The sequence below is a fragment of the Diabrotica virgifera genome, chromosome 7 (genome assembly GCF_917563875.1).
Source record: "Diabrotica virgifera virgifera chromosome 7, PGI_DIABVI_V3a".
Classification (NCBI taxonomy): Eukaryota; Metazoa; Arthropoda; class Insecta; order Coleoptera; family Chrysomelidae; genus Diabrotica; species Diabrotica virgifera.
In genome coordinates this window covers 75,915,056-75,929,849 of record NC_065449.1, presented here as the reverse complement: position 1 = coordinate 75,929,849, position 14,794 = coordinate 75,915,056, and positions in this window count along the sequence as shown.

Here is a 14,794-nt window from a genome sequence, read left to right as displayed (position 1 = left end):
GAGGAATGTTTCTATCACAAACTGCAAATAGTAATTCATTTATGTCATTTTGATTAAGTTTTAAGAATATAATTTAGGGATATTAATTATTAGATATAGGTTTTATCAGTGAAACCAGCACAAATTCAGTAAAAGTGTTGTCTATCTCTATCTCTCTCTAGCGCTCTCTCTCTCTCTTTCTCTATCTCCCATGGCGTTACAGCCCAAATCGAGCCTTGACCTCCAAACTGTACCTCTTTTCTCCAACCGGTCGCGCGCCGATCTTCCCAAGGTTCTCACATCTATAGAGTGTTTCACGTTAAGAATAGAACATTGCGGAGATAGCCCCATGTATTTCTTACGGGCGATAGAAGCGCGCCGATGCCACGCCGTACTGACTAGAATGAATCGTATATCGGCAGTCGGGTATCCACACGTGCGCGAGAGGTTTGGCAACACTGATCTCCGTAAGCGTAACGTTCTATTCATAACGTGAAACAAAGTTTGTATAGCAAATTTTGCCCGTCCGCTGCCACTTCATCCTCTTATCTTTTCCGTGGCCTTCCTTTTGGTCTTGCTCCCTATATTTTACTATCTAGCGATCTTTTCAACAATCTTTCGGTCTTCATTCTCACTACATAACCAGCCCACCAAAGTCTCTGGAGTATAACGAATTCTGAGATCGGTGTCTCTTTAAACAGTTGGTAGAGTTCGTGGTTGTACCTGGATCTCTATACTCCGTTTTCGTTAATACACATAGTTTCAAAAGTTATGCATCACCCCTCGTATTCACGATGTTTACGCTTTTATAAATCCGTATCTTTATCATATATTTAGTGGGCCTTCCAATAAAAGTTCCTTAGCAACAACCTAGACATGTTTTGGACCGCCTCCAGTGGGCTCAAGAACACATACAGCTCCCCCAACAATTTTGGAATTTTGCGCTTTTTTCAGACGAGATCAGAACCTGTTTAAACCGGCGAATTCGTGTGTGGCGAGAGTCAACAAGAATGCTGCACAACTAGCCACACACGAATTCGCCGGTCATCACTATTTAAACAGATTCTAGTCTCGTCTGAAAAAAGCGCAAAAATTCCAAAATTGTTGGGGGAGCTGTATGTGTTCTCGAGCCTACTGGAGGCAGTCCAAAACATGTATAGGTTGTAGCTGAGGAACTCTTATTGGTCGACGACTCCTCAAACCTGAGTCTAAAATTCCTCTTCTTATTGTAGTAAACGATACTCTACTCCTGTAGCATGCCTGAATTCTCTTTGGAGGGCTGGTACAGACATAGAAGAATTTCTACAGATGGACATTCTGATATATCTATTCTGTCGATCATTGGTAACTCGGGGTCTACCAGACCGAGCTCTATTCCGTATCGAGTTTGTCTCCAGGAACCTATTCCATATCCGTGAGACATCACTCTGAGAAACACCCACTCTTTCCGCCACGAACCGCTGTGAATGGCCTTCTTCAACTAAATCGATAGTTCTTATACGGTCCAACCAGAAATTAAAGTACGATTCATTTTTAATTACGTTTTCAAAAATTTCACCAGAATAAATTTTTCAAATGTTTACACCTTGGCAAAACCAGGTCAATTAAATGGGTAATTAAATAAAATAAAAAACCAAAAATGGTATATTTTTTATAAAAAAGGCCCATTAAATATGTGATAAAGATACGGATTTATAAAAGCGTAAACATCGTGAATACGAGGGGTGATGCATAACTTTTGACACTATGTGTAGGTCCAAATATTTTCCTTAGGACCTTTCTTTCAAAGACTTCCAGCTTTTTTTGTGTTTTCTGTCATTACCCATGTCTCGCATTCATAACATACTATTGCATTGGCGTGATAATAGTTTTGTAGACCCTGATTTTCGATTTACAATGTGTATTTTTAAAGCCGAACACATGAGTGAAAAACAACCTTTGTTTCCCTTTACTATTCTCCTTTGAGTTTCTGGTTCTTCTGTTCCGTCCGTGTTTAATGCGACTCCAGAATACGTGAAACTTTCTACAGTTTCAATATCGTGCTCTAATTCAACTGTGCGTCTGTGTCCAACTATTTGCAGTTATGTATTTTGGTAAAGTAAGCGATTAAATATCATGTCATCATCATCATCATCAACCCGTACTCGTCCACTGCTGGACATAGGTCTACCTCAGCTCTTTCCATCTTTCTCTGTTTTGTGCGGCTTGCATCCAGTTGCTGACAATACGCTTCAGATCGTCAGCCCATCTGGTTGGTGGTCGTCCTCTGCTCCGTAGTGCTTCTTCTCGTGGTCTCCACTCGATAATACGTTTTGTCCATCGGTTGTCTGACAATCTGGCGACGTGTCCTGCCCAATTCCACTTGAGCGACGCGATTCTTTCGATGGCGTCCGTTGTTTTTGTTCTACGACGTATTTATTCGTTTGGGATTCGGTCCCTTAAGGAGACACCCAGCATCTGGCGCTCCATAGCCCTCTGAGTTATGCGAATCTTGTTCACTACCTTTTTTGTGAGTGTTAATGTTTCCGCTCCATAAGTGAGTACAGGCAATACACACTTACTGGTCAAAGATTTTCCTTTTCAGGCGTATGGGTAAGTCCGATTTAAATACATAGCTCAGTTTACCAAACGCTGCCCAGGCTAATCCTATGCGACGTGGAAGCTCGCACGTCTGGTTATCTCTTCCCAACCGAATTTCATGTCCCAAGTACTTATAAGATGCAGTCTGCTCAATATCCATTCCATCAACAACATTATTACGATTTAGCACCAGATTAGTCATTATTTGCGTCTTGTTGATGTTAATCTTTAGTCCTACCTCTAAGGAAGCGTGATATAACTTGTTCAACATTATTATTGCATCATCCATACGATCGGCTATAAGGACGATGTCATCTGCGAATCTCAAATGACTGAGCTTCTCTCCATTTATGTTGATACCATATTCGTTCAGATCTGCCTTCTTAAAAGTGTGTTCTAAAAGGGTTGTGAACAGCTTTGGTGAGATGGTGTCTCCTTGCCGTACTCCTCGCTGCATACAGAATTAATTAATTTGTTGATCAGAGAGTCTTACGCTAGCCGTTGCATTGTGGTAGATATATTTTATCATGTTGGTGTAGCGATGGTCTATTCGGCATTCTGTCAATGGTTTTAGCATTTTCTGCTGGTTTATGGTATCGAACGCTTTCTCGTAGTCCACGAATATCAGTGCCAATGGTTTGTTGTATTCCGCAGACTTCTCTATCAAGTTTTTTATTACCAGTAAGTGGTCGTTAGTGCTATATCCGGATCTAAACCCAGCTTGTTCTCTAGGCTGATAGAAGTCTAACTTAGCCTCCAGTCTTTTTTTGATAATTTTTGTGAAAAGTTTATATGTGTGTGATAGCAGACTGATAGGACGGTAGTTTTTTAGATCTGTTACAGTCGGAAAAATGAAAGAATACCCATGAACGAACATATAAAACACGCTGTATTTTCCTGTCACCGTGTCACAAAGAAAATTGTCCAGTGCAAGTACATGTAACAATAATTATTACATGTACGTGCGCTGGCCAATTTTTTGTGTGACACGGTGATAGGAAAATACAGCCTGTTTTATATGTTCGTTCATGGGTATTCTTTCATTTTTCCTACTGTATGTAACCTTTATTGTGCAATAAAACAATGACTGCATTGTTCCATTGAGAAGGGGTTTTTCCTTGGTAAGTGCATTCGGTGAAAATTTGGCCAAAACCTGGATAATTTTATTTCCACCTTGTTTGATTGCCTCGATCACTACTCCGTCATCGCCAGGGGATTTATTATTTTTCGTTTCTGAAAGTGTCTTTTTAACTTCGTATAAATATCATGTATCTGATGCTATATGCTTTACAAAAGGAAAAAGAAAGTAAATCTTAGTTCTGCATAAATAATAAAATAAATAAATACTGAATCGTCTGGCGGTTACTTATCTTCTACATTAAAATGCTTGCTAGCCATCAAATGTAAAATGGATTTACTGTAATTCTTACATATTAGATGGAACTCCTACGGAATGTATTTGATTGAACTGCCGTCTTACATATTAGATTCGTCTGAGAAAGTTCCAGGAAATAACACAGAAAGTTCCAACCAGTATAATTTCTCAGCCATGTAATAAAATAACCCATTCTTGACCTTTCAAATAAAAAAAAGTAGAAAGCATACAATTTCGAATATAATTATGTACATGATTATTATTTTGATTATATACAGTGATGGGCAAAATAACGTAAAAATTGGACAACATAATGCGTTGTGAAATAAAAAGAGATGAAAATAGTAGAGGTGGGAAATTATCGGTATTAACATAATAAAACATTACCACTTACGACAGTTTCCCACCTGTAGACGTTAGCTAAGAGCTAGTTAACTTTAGTCATATTTTACGTATGACGTTAACGTGACATTAACATTTTTTTAATTCAAAACAATTTTGACGGGGCTATTAGAATGAATAGAATGAATTTGGAAAAAAAGCTGTCCATAAATAAATCAAAGACAAAGATTATGATTAATGAGTTAATAAGTTTAATTTCATTTTAAATAGTATATTGTACAACAAGAGAGAAAAAAGACATATTTCTCACAAGCGCAGAAGTTTGTTGGCACGAGCCGAGGCACGAGGCGAGTGCCAACAAATCGAGCGAGAGAGAAATATGTCATTTTCTCTCTTGTTGTACACTGTACTTTTTCTCTGGATGCGTTTTTGTCAAGAGTTAAAACTTCAAAATTAAATAATTTAGGTGCTTTTAGGTATATTATATGCCTAAATTGAAATAAAATACATATATACACATAAAAGTATACACATATACATACACATTAATATTCTTAATATTTATATACTTTATTTATTTAAAATTATAGTCCACAGTTTAACAGTCTTAAAGGTAATTTTTGATAAGTTTTGACAAGTTGTTTGACATTTTGTTTGACAAAAATAATAATTGTATTTGTATTGTGCATGTTACCATGGAAATGGCGATCATATGTATGTAAACCGGCGGTGAACCCGTGAGAAAAAATATTTCTCATTGCAATGGCCGACTTTTCTCACTGCCTGAAAAATTGTTCGTTTTGAATGTATGTAAGTAGTGAGAGAAGTTGCACATTTTATAGCATCCATAGAAAAAATATTTTTATTTAAAAACTAATTTAAAAATTAAATAGACACAGTTTTCCCATTCTCTCAGGCAAAAAATATTCAGCTACTACCATGTCATATTTTGACATTTATTTGTGCCAGTCGAAACGAACAAAAAGGGTAACGTCTAAAGGTGGGAAACTATTGAAAGTGGTCATGTTTTATAGGTTTATACGCTCTGAGCTTCGCTGGTGTCGCTCCTAGCGGATTACTAATGCAACTTTCACCGGAAATTTTTAAATTTATTATTTAATTGTTATCGCTTAATATTTACAACGCAAAAAAGTAATTAAATTGTAATCGATTTTTTAATATTTTGCTTATCATTTTGACGTTCTATTGATGAAATATTAATTTCTTACTTCGGATACTTTCACAATTATCGTGTAGATGGCGCTAAGATTAATAGATTAATTTATAATTACATATTATGGAACATTAAAAAAACTTAAATTCAGTATTTAAAAGCACAGCTTTGACCAACTAATATTTTTTATAATTAATGTTTTTAATTTTAATTTTAAATTAATCACTTTAACATTTATGTCAAATTTCCAGTAAACGTTTACAGACTTGTCACTACTTAGTCCTGTCTCCAGTGGGGGTACAACGGCCTCCTTAATTCAAATGGACTTACCCAAGTTTTTTTTATGTATTTTGACCCGTAGAACACGAATTTTTTGTGCAACAGTCGATCCGGATGTCGATAAAATTGTTATAAACAAAGAACTTGAGTAATCACATAATAGCGATTTTTCGCAAAACAAAACATATTTTTGTATTTTTTGGGTCATTCTAAGAAAAAAATGTTTCTACTAGTTTTTTCGTAGGATGCATAGTTTTCGACATAAACGCGGTTGAACTTTCAAAAAATCGAAAAATTGCAATTTTTGAACCCGAATAACTTTTGATTGAAAAATAAAATAGCAATTCTGCTTACCGCATTTGAAAGTTCAAGTCAAGTTCTATCGATTTTGATAACTCTCATTGCTAAAAATTAATTTTTTTATTGTTAAACAATGCTATAAACACATAGTGATTGAATGATGTTTTCAGTGCATTTCTCATTTGAAATCCATCGAGTAGGCGCGCTTACAGACAATTTCTACATAGATTACGAACATTAAAACGCATGCATTAGGCACGGGAAACACTATGTGTTTATGGCTTTGTTTCACAAATAAAAAATTAATTTTTAGCAATACAAATAATCAAAACCGATAGAATTTGACTTGAACTTTCAAATGCAGTAAGCAGAATTGCTATTTTATTTTTTAATCAAAAGTTGTTCGTGTTCAAAAATTGCACTTTTTCGATTTTTTGAAAGTTCAACCGCATTTATCTCGAAAACTATGCATCCTACGAAAAAACTTGTAAGACCATTTTTTGCTGAGAATCACCCAAAAAAATACAAAAAAAAATGTTTTGTTTTGCGAAAAATAGCTGTTATGTAATTCCTTAAGTTCTTTGTTTATAACAATCTTATCGACATCCGGATCAACTGTTACCCAAAAAATTCGTGTTCTACGGGTCAAAATACATAAAGAAAACTTGGGTAAGTCCATCTGAATTAAGGAGGCCGTTGTACCCCCATGACGACAGGACTAACTGGCGCTCGCGAATTTTTAAATATTCCCTCTACGTACGAGCTCACAGCGTATACCAATAATTTCAGACTTCTACTAGTTTCATCTCTTTTTATTTCACTACGCATTAGGTTGTCCATATTTTGCCGGTTATTAGTACGCTCATCACTGTATATTAGAAAAATTAATACAAAATTAAAGAAAAGTGGAAGATTTAACCACCTGATAATCATTTTAGTTATCACAAAAACTTAATCAAAATGATATACTTCAGATATTGAGATAAAAGCCTTAACCAATCGCAAATCTTGCCTCATATTTCAGTATTTGTTTTTTACTATTTAATTTAACCGACAATAAAGGATTTTGGAAATGTTCCTCAAACATACTATTAATGTTTGGTTTCCTTTCTATATATTTTTATGATATTTATTATTTACAACTTAGTTTTTATTGCTAGTTAGTAAAAGGTGATTTTATGACCTTTCCCCGCCTTAAAAAAGGTGAAATGTCAATTTTATATGTAAAAAACATGTTGCCATAACTGTGCGTACATTCCTCTAAAGAACAGAGACATTACACAAAGAGATTATAAAAACAGGATTTAAAAAAAATTGATTTACTGTAAGCTTTTTTTCATCTTTATAGAGGGTGGGTCTGGAATCTTCAAAAGACATCTCAGTCCAAAACGTCGCTTGACTAACCTTAGTGCAGGATTCACATTCTTCGTAGTCCCAACAGTAGTTCCCGAGGTACTTTAAAAACGCCCTTTCGTCGCCGAGGCTACGCCGAATGCCCACCTGCTATGCCAGACCCTCCTGTCATCTTTACCTTCACTCATCTACAGACTGTCAGCAAGGAGGTCCTATCCTTTTCCCCGTTTCCCCCTTTTTTTTGGTCCCAAAGTTTTTGGTTTTTTATGATTTTTTTTTGAGGAGTTCCTTTCCCACAGTTTGTCTCACACAATCTAACTCACTAATTCGCCTATCAAAACGTATTCCCTCCGCCGTCTACCTATAGTATCTTTTCCCCATACCTTTGTCTTTGGTGCAGCCGTCTTTCCTCCTCTTCTTTCTTCTTGATCACTGCACGGATATAGCCATATATACTACTTAGTCCAGTCTGCTGTACTTTTAATCATTCTATCAATCATTTCTCTTACCGTCACAAAATTCGCATCTGTCTTTCTTTCCATTCTGTTCCTTTCTACTATCCATCTGCTGAACTCTAGCATCGTATGTGTAACAGTGTCGGGGTGTTTGCAGTATATGCATTCATCCGTGTCAGCTTTTCCGAACCTAGAGAGCTAGGTCCTAAAACACCCGTGTCCTGTGAATACCTGCGTTAGGAAATAATCCAGTCACCTGTAACCACAGTCCACCCAATCTTTTAGGTTAGAGAGCAGCATCTTTGTCTACTGTGCCACATTCTTCTTGCCATCTTTCACTTGACCTTTCCCTTTCGTGTCTTCGCTTCTGTCGGCTATACTAAGCTCTAGGTATCTTCTCGCATATAGCCCTTTTCTTTCCACTACTTAAGTAATTGATTCAATTGTACCTTGTAACCAACTTACCTTTTCACTACTTTAACTTTTATATTCTCCGTTTCGTATACAGTAAAGCCTTGCCATATACAAGGCTTAAGGTAAAATATAGGAAACAAGTGTAGGTCAGATAAGGTAACGACTTTCCTTCCTGTATAGACCTGGATCCCGCGTACCAAAAAAAAGTTGATTAATAGCAAGCTGAAAATTTGTTAATAACTTAACGGTGTCTAGTCGGACAAACTTTGATGTATGGGAACACTGGAACAGGGGAAGTTTTAATTGTGGAACATTTTAAAAATTTGGAACGTCAGATTACGAAAACGTCCCATATATTTTGTCGGACAGAACTTCCAATTGATTTGTTACCATTTCATTAAACTCTCATGCAAAAATCAGACTGGTGTTTATCACCAACTGGGCATTTTAATGAGTGGAACACGAAGAACATGTCAAATGACAGGAATCATGTTGGTTAGTAATAGCAGTCTGATTTTTGCATGAGAGTTTAATGAAAGGGTAACAAATTAATTGGATGTTCTGTCCGACAAAATACATGGGACGTTTTCGTAATCTGACGTTCCAAATTTTTAAACTGTTCCACAATTAAAACTTCCCCTGTTCCAGTGTTCCCGTATATCAAAGTTTGTCCAACTGTACACCGTTAAGCTATTAACACATTTTCAGCACATTTTTCTTGCTATTAATCAACTTTTTTTTGGTACGCGGGATCCAGGCCTAGTACGTTACACTTTCCGATTAAATATAATAAAAAAGCTGAATACCAAAAGCTTACGGAAAAAAATTTTGATGGTCAAACAAATTTAATAAAAATAGATTCAAATGTGTTAAGCACGTTTGTTACAGTAAGAAGATGAAACAAGTAAAAATTACTCCAAATGCAAAAAATAACAATAAAAGAAAACATTGGAAGAATACTTTTTCTTTGATTGGTAGCTTATTGAGTGTTAATAAATTTTACTCAATTTATTGCAATAGGTATAATATGTTACTTAACTGTCTAATGTCTGTTTATAAAACAAGCACAAAATATTATCTACAGTAAAAGGTATACAAATTTTCATCGAGTAACAGCAGAATTAGTATTAAAAAAAATGAAATTATACGTAATAAATAAAAAAATCTTGGTTTGATGTCTCTGTTGTTACGTATTGTTAATTACCTATGCGGAATTGTGCATATCAGTGTATTTAGAAATAAGGTATATATTTATTAAAGAAAGGGTCAAAAAACAAGATTCGTTAATGTTTCTACATTTTTGAAAGTATGAAAACAAACGACAATCATCTACCACACAAATGTAGCCGTTATCTTTTTTATTTGCACTTTACATACAAAGCAATAAGTAAATTAGAGGAACTGAGCTTCAGTGAACCTTTCAGATAGGGTTCGCCCCTTAAAGAATGGTTTTTCCTTTTTCTTTCTTTCTTTTACTTTTTTTGGTGAATATTAGAAGAAGAATGTTGGAGGGAGGAAAGAGTGAAAAATTATATCTGCCTTCATTTTGCATTTTCCAATGATAAAGTTCTAAGTTTTTTGGCTTAGTCGTTCAGATATACTCAGGTAATTCGTAAACTATTTCTTTACTTAAGAAAATATTTAAATTAAAGCAATCTTATGGCTGCATTTTAAATACCTGCAATTCGTAGAGTTTCATTTTATTTTATAATAGATAGGGAGTAGATAACATAATTTAAGTTAACAGTTAAATGATGTGTGGAACTAACAGTTTTTTATACATGATTCTCGGGTACAGCAGTGGCGCACTTGGAATTTTCCTCTGGGGGGTTGGCTTGGGCACCGAATTTTTTTGTATTGTTTGTGAAAGTTAAGTTAAAGTCCTACAATTCTTTATATGCACTGGTGGGGGGGGGGGGCTTAACCTCCAAATCCCCATCTGTGTGCGCCACTGGAGAACAGTGCTAACAACTTTTTGCCGGAAGTCACATTAGAGATATTGCTTGCAGGGCGACGATCGTTTAGGGGTTTGCACCAATTGTGTTTCTTTGCGGTTTCAACAAGACGGTGCCATATGCCTACAACCAGTGAAACAGTTCAATTACTGCGGCGCAAGAGGCATTTCCTGCTTGTCTGCTGTCTCGTTTCGGTGATCAGAATTGGACTCCTGGATCATGTGATTTAACACCATTGGATTTCTTTTTGTGGGCTTACTTGAAGTCAAAGGTCTGTACCAACAAGCCTACAACAACCCGTGCATAAAAGGAGGAAATTCAACGCTGCATTAACAAAATTCAGCCACATTTATGCAACATGGTCATGAAATTTTACGACAAAAGAGTGCGTATCTGTCGGGAGAGCCGTGGAGGTCATTTGCCTGATGGGCTATTCTATACATAGCCCCATCCTATCAACCAAACCATCCAACCAATTTACGTCCACTGCTGGACATAGGTCTCCCCCAATTGTTTCCACACTTCACGGTTTTGTGCTGATTGTTGCCAGTTTTTACTGATCCGCCTGATATCATCTGTCCATCATGTAGGCGGCCTTCCTCTACTGCGTTTATCTTCTCTTGGTCTCCTTCCATCAGCTTTCGTGTCCATCTTGAATCTTTCAGCCTGGCGACGTGTCCTGCCCAATTCCATTTGAACCTGGTGATACGTTCTATACCATCTGCGATACCGGTTCTTTGTCTGAGATCTTCATTTCTTATTTTATCCCGTAGGGTTACGCCCAGCATGGATCTTTCCATACGCCTTTGAGCAACCCGCATTTTCGACGCTGTTGCCTTGGTTAGAGTCAGTGTCTCTGCTCCATATGTCATTACCGGCAGCACACATTGGTCAAACACTTGTCTTTTTAAACCGATCGGTATACTGCTCTTAAATATGTCGCTCAGAGCTCCGTAGGCTGTCCAAGCAAGAGTTAATCTTCTTTTTATTTCGCATGTTTGGTTATCTCTGCAAATTCTTTTTTCATGACCCAAGTAAATGTACTTTTCCACTAGCTCTACTTCTTGTTCACGTATAATCAGCTGTCCGCTAGGAATCAGATTAGTCATAAATTTAGTTTTAGAAAAGTTCATTTTCAGGCCTATTTTCCAGCAGATAGCGTCTAACTCATTTAGCATTTTCTTTACTTCTCCTAGGTCATCAGTTATAAGGACTATGTCATCTGCAAAACGAAGATGATTTAACTTTTCTGATCCCTTTATTGTCCCAGTTGAGCATCTTAAAGGCATATTCCAGAACAGTTATGAATAGTTTTGGCGAGACTGTGTCGCCTTGTCTTACGCCGCGTTCTATGCTTATTTGTTTGGTTTTATCATGTAACTTAACACTCATTGTTGCCTCTTTATAAATATTATAGAAGAGTGTATTGTAACGGTAGTCAATGCGGCATTCATTTAGAGCTTCTAAAATGCTTTCCAGCTCTATCGTGTCAAAGGCTTTATGAAAATCCACGAATGCTAGGACAAGGGGCTTATTATATTCTATTGACTTCTCAATTGGTAACTTTACTGCCTGCAGCTGGTCGTTTGTTCCAAAGTTTGATCGAAATCCAGCTTGTTCTTTTGGCTGGTAAAAATCTAGCTTCTTTTCTACTCTTGATGTCACTACTTTTGTAAAGAGTTTGTATAAGTGGTTTAGCAGACTAATGGGTCTGTAATGTTCTAAGTCTGTCTTATCTCCCTTCTTATGCAAAAGTATTGTTACTGCGTTTTTCCATTTTTCAGGTATCGACTTTTGATGAAGACATAAGTTAAAGATATTTTTTATTTTACCTATAAGAATGTGGCCTCCGTTTTTAATGGCCTCTATTACGACTCCATCTTCACCTGGTGCTTTTCCATTTTTCATTTTTCTCAGTGCTTGATGGATTTCGCTAGTGGTTATCTCTGGTAGTATTTGGGAGCCTTGGTTTATTATTTTCTTTGAAACCGCTTCCCTCAGATTATTTTGATTTAGCCTTTGGCTCTTATATAGTTCCAAATAAATTCTTTTAAGATATTTAGTAAATCTTCTCTGTTTGATGTTATTTCGCTGTTTTTATTCTGGGTGCTTTGAGTTTTAAACTTCCTTAGATCTTTTCTGATTTCCTTTGACACTTTCTTGTTGGTGTCTCTTAAGGCACTTTTTTCAGTATTTTCGCTTCCTCTTATTTTACTTCGCGTTTTGATTAGTTCTCTAGTTTCTTGGCTTATTTTTTCATCTCTCTTCTGTTTTGGGCAGTTTTTTCGTTGACTTTCTTCAATGGCTCTAATTATGTTTTCATTTAAGTTATTTATACTTTCATTTGAAGTTGTATTTCTTTCCAAAGCAGCGTATATATGGTGTTGGTATTTATCAATATTTAATGGGGGCGTCCAGGCTTGCAAAGTTTTCTTTTTTATCAAACGATTTCGTTCTTTTTTGAGGTCTATTTTTATTGTGACTCTTACCATTCGATGGTCACTTCCTGTAGTAAATTTATTAAGGACGCTCACGTCTGTGATAATCTGTTTTTTGTCGCTGATAATGTAATCTATTTCATTTCTTGTTTTACCATCAGGACTTTCCCACGTCCACGTTCTATGTAGTTTTTTAACGAAAAAACTATTCATTTGGAACAAGTTATTCTGTAGCAAAAAACCTAAGAGTGTTTCTCCCCGCTCATTTCTACCTAGAGTTCCAAAATTTCCTAGTGATGTATCTGCTTCGTCTTCTTTAAGGCCTAATTTTGCATTAAAATCCCCACACTGGATTGTAAAGTGAGTAGGTGTGTCTTTTAGAGCTACAGATATATCATCATAAAAGTCATCAACTTCTTCGTCTGGATGTTGTGTTGTTGGAGCGTATACCTTGATAATTTTCAGTTTATACCTGTTGTTGAGCTTTAGGGTTACACAGGCAACTCTTGTAGACACACTTTTTATATCAACTACGTTCTTCTTATGTTTTTTATGGATGAAGAAACCGACTCCTCCAACTGATTCGGTTTCGAAGCCAATGCTATAGAAGAGGTGTCCTGATTTCAGCGTCTTTAAGTTTTCACCACGGTGTCGTATTTCGCAGACTCCTATTACGTCCCATTTAATTTGTTTGATTGCAGTTTTTTGTCCCCCCTTACCCCCCCCCCCCTCCCGAGAATCCTTGGGACAGACTGATAAATCAGTGTGAGACTCTGGATTTATCCTACTCACATGGGGGTCTTTCCGTCTTTGTTTTAAAATCTGACATTTCGATTTATTTGAGGGGATGTTGGCAAACATAAAACACCACGCCCATCCTATATACTTTATGATTCAATAAAAATAATTACAACTTACAGCAAAAAAACAATGTTTTCTATTTAATTCAAATCTTGCGAAAAGTTTGGGACACCCAATAGGCATCATATATTTGGATCGTTGGCTCTCGATAAAAACTAAATGCATGACAATAAGTAAGGGCGCACTTTTAAGAGTACAACTATAAGTAGATAATGCTCCAGTCGAGCAAGTGAAAATATTCAAATACTTGGGAATGATGGTGAATGACCAACGGGATCCTCAACCAGAAATAAAATGCCGTACCGAACAAGCAAGACAAGCTTCTATTAAATTTAAACCGCTACTTTGTAACCGCAATTTTCCTTCAATCTCCATTAGAGAATGGTTAAGTGCTATGTATGGTCCATATTGTTATACGGCATGGAGATATGGACGTTGAAAATATCTTCCATTAATAAGTTGGAGGCCTTCGAAACGTGGTCATGCGAAGCATGTGCCGCAACAGAAAGGGCGAGAAACGAGGAAGTCATAACAAGAGCAAATACTGAGAGAATTGTTCAACTTGATCAAGGTACGAAAAATTGGATCTTCTTCTTCTTCTTAGCACTCTATCGTCCACGTTTGGACATAGGCCTCTCCCAACTCCTTCCATCGGTCTCTATCCTGAGCAACATATTTCCAATTTGTTACGGCTACTCTTTTAATATCATCAACCCACCTCATCTGTGGTCTTCCTCTCGGTTGTTTACTTTGGTAAGGTCTCCAATGTGGTACTGTTGCATTCCAACGTTGGTCTTATTGTCTAGTAGTGTGGCCTGCGAAGCTCCATTTAAGTTTGACAACTTTTGTTGTTATGCCCTCGACTTTTGTTTTTGATCTTACCCAGTCGTTCCTCTTTTTATCTGACAGTCGTATACCTAACATTGCTCTTTCCATTGCTCTTTCTGTTGTGGCTAGTTTATTCATATTTGCCTTGGTTAGGGTCCAGGTTTGACATCCATATGTCATGATAGGAAGGATGCACTGGTTGAACACTTTGCTCCTCAAGTATTGGGGTATTTTGCGGTTCTTAAGTATCCAACTAAGTTTTCCAAATCCTGCCCATGCTAGTCTTGCTCTCCTAGTAATTTCCGCACTTTGGTTCTCTTTTGGTTTCAGGATTTGGCCTAGGTAAATATATTCCTGGACTTTTTCTATCTCACTGCCATTTATAATTATACGTCTGGGGTCATCTGTGTTTGTCATTATTTTGTTTTTCTCATGTTCATTTTCAGACCGACGTATTGGGA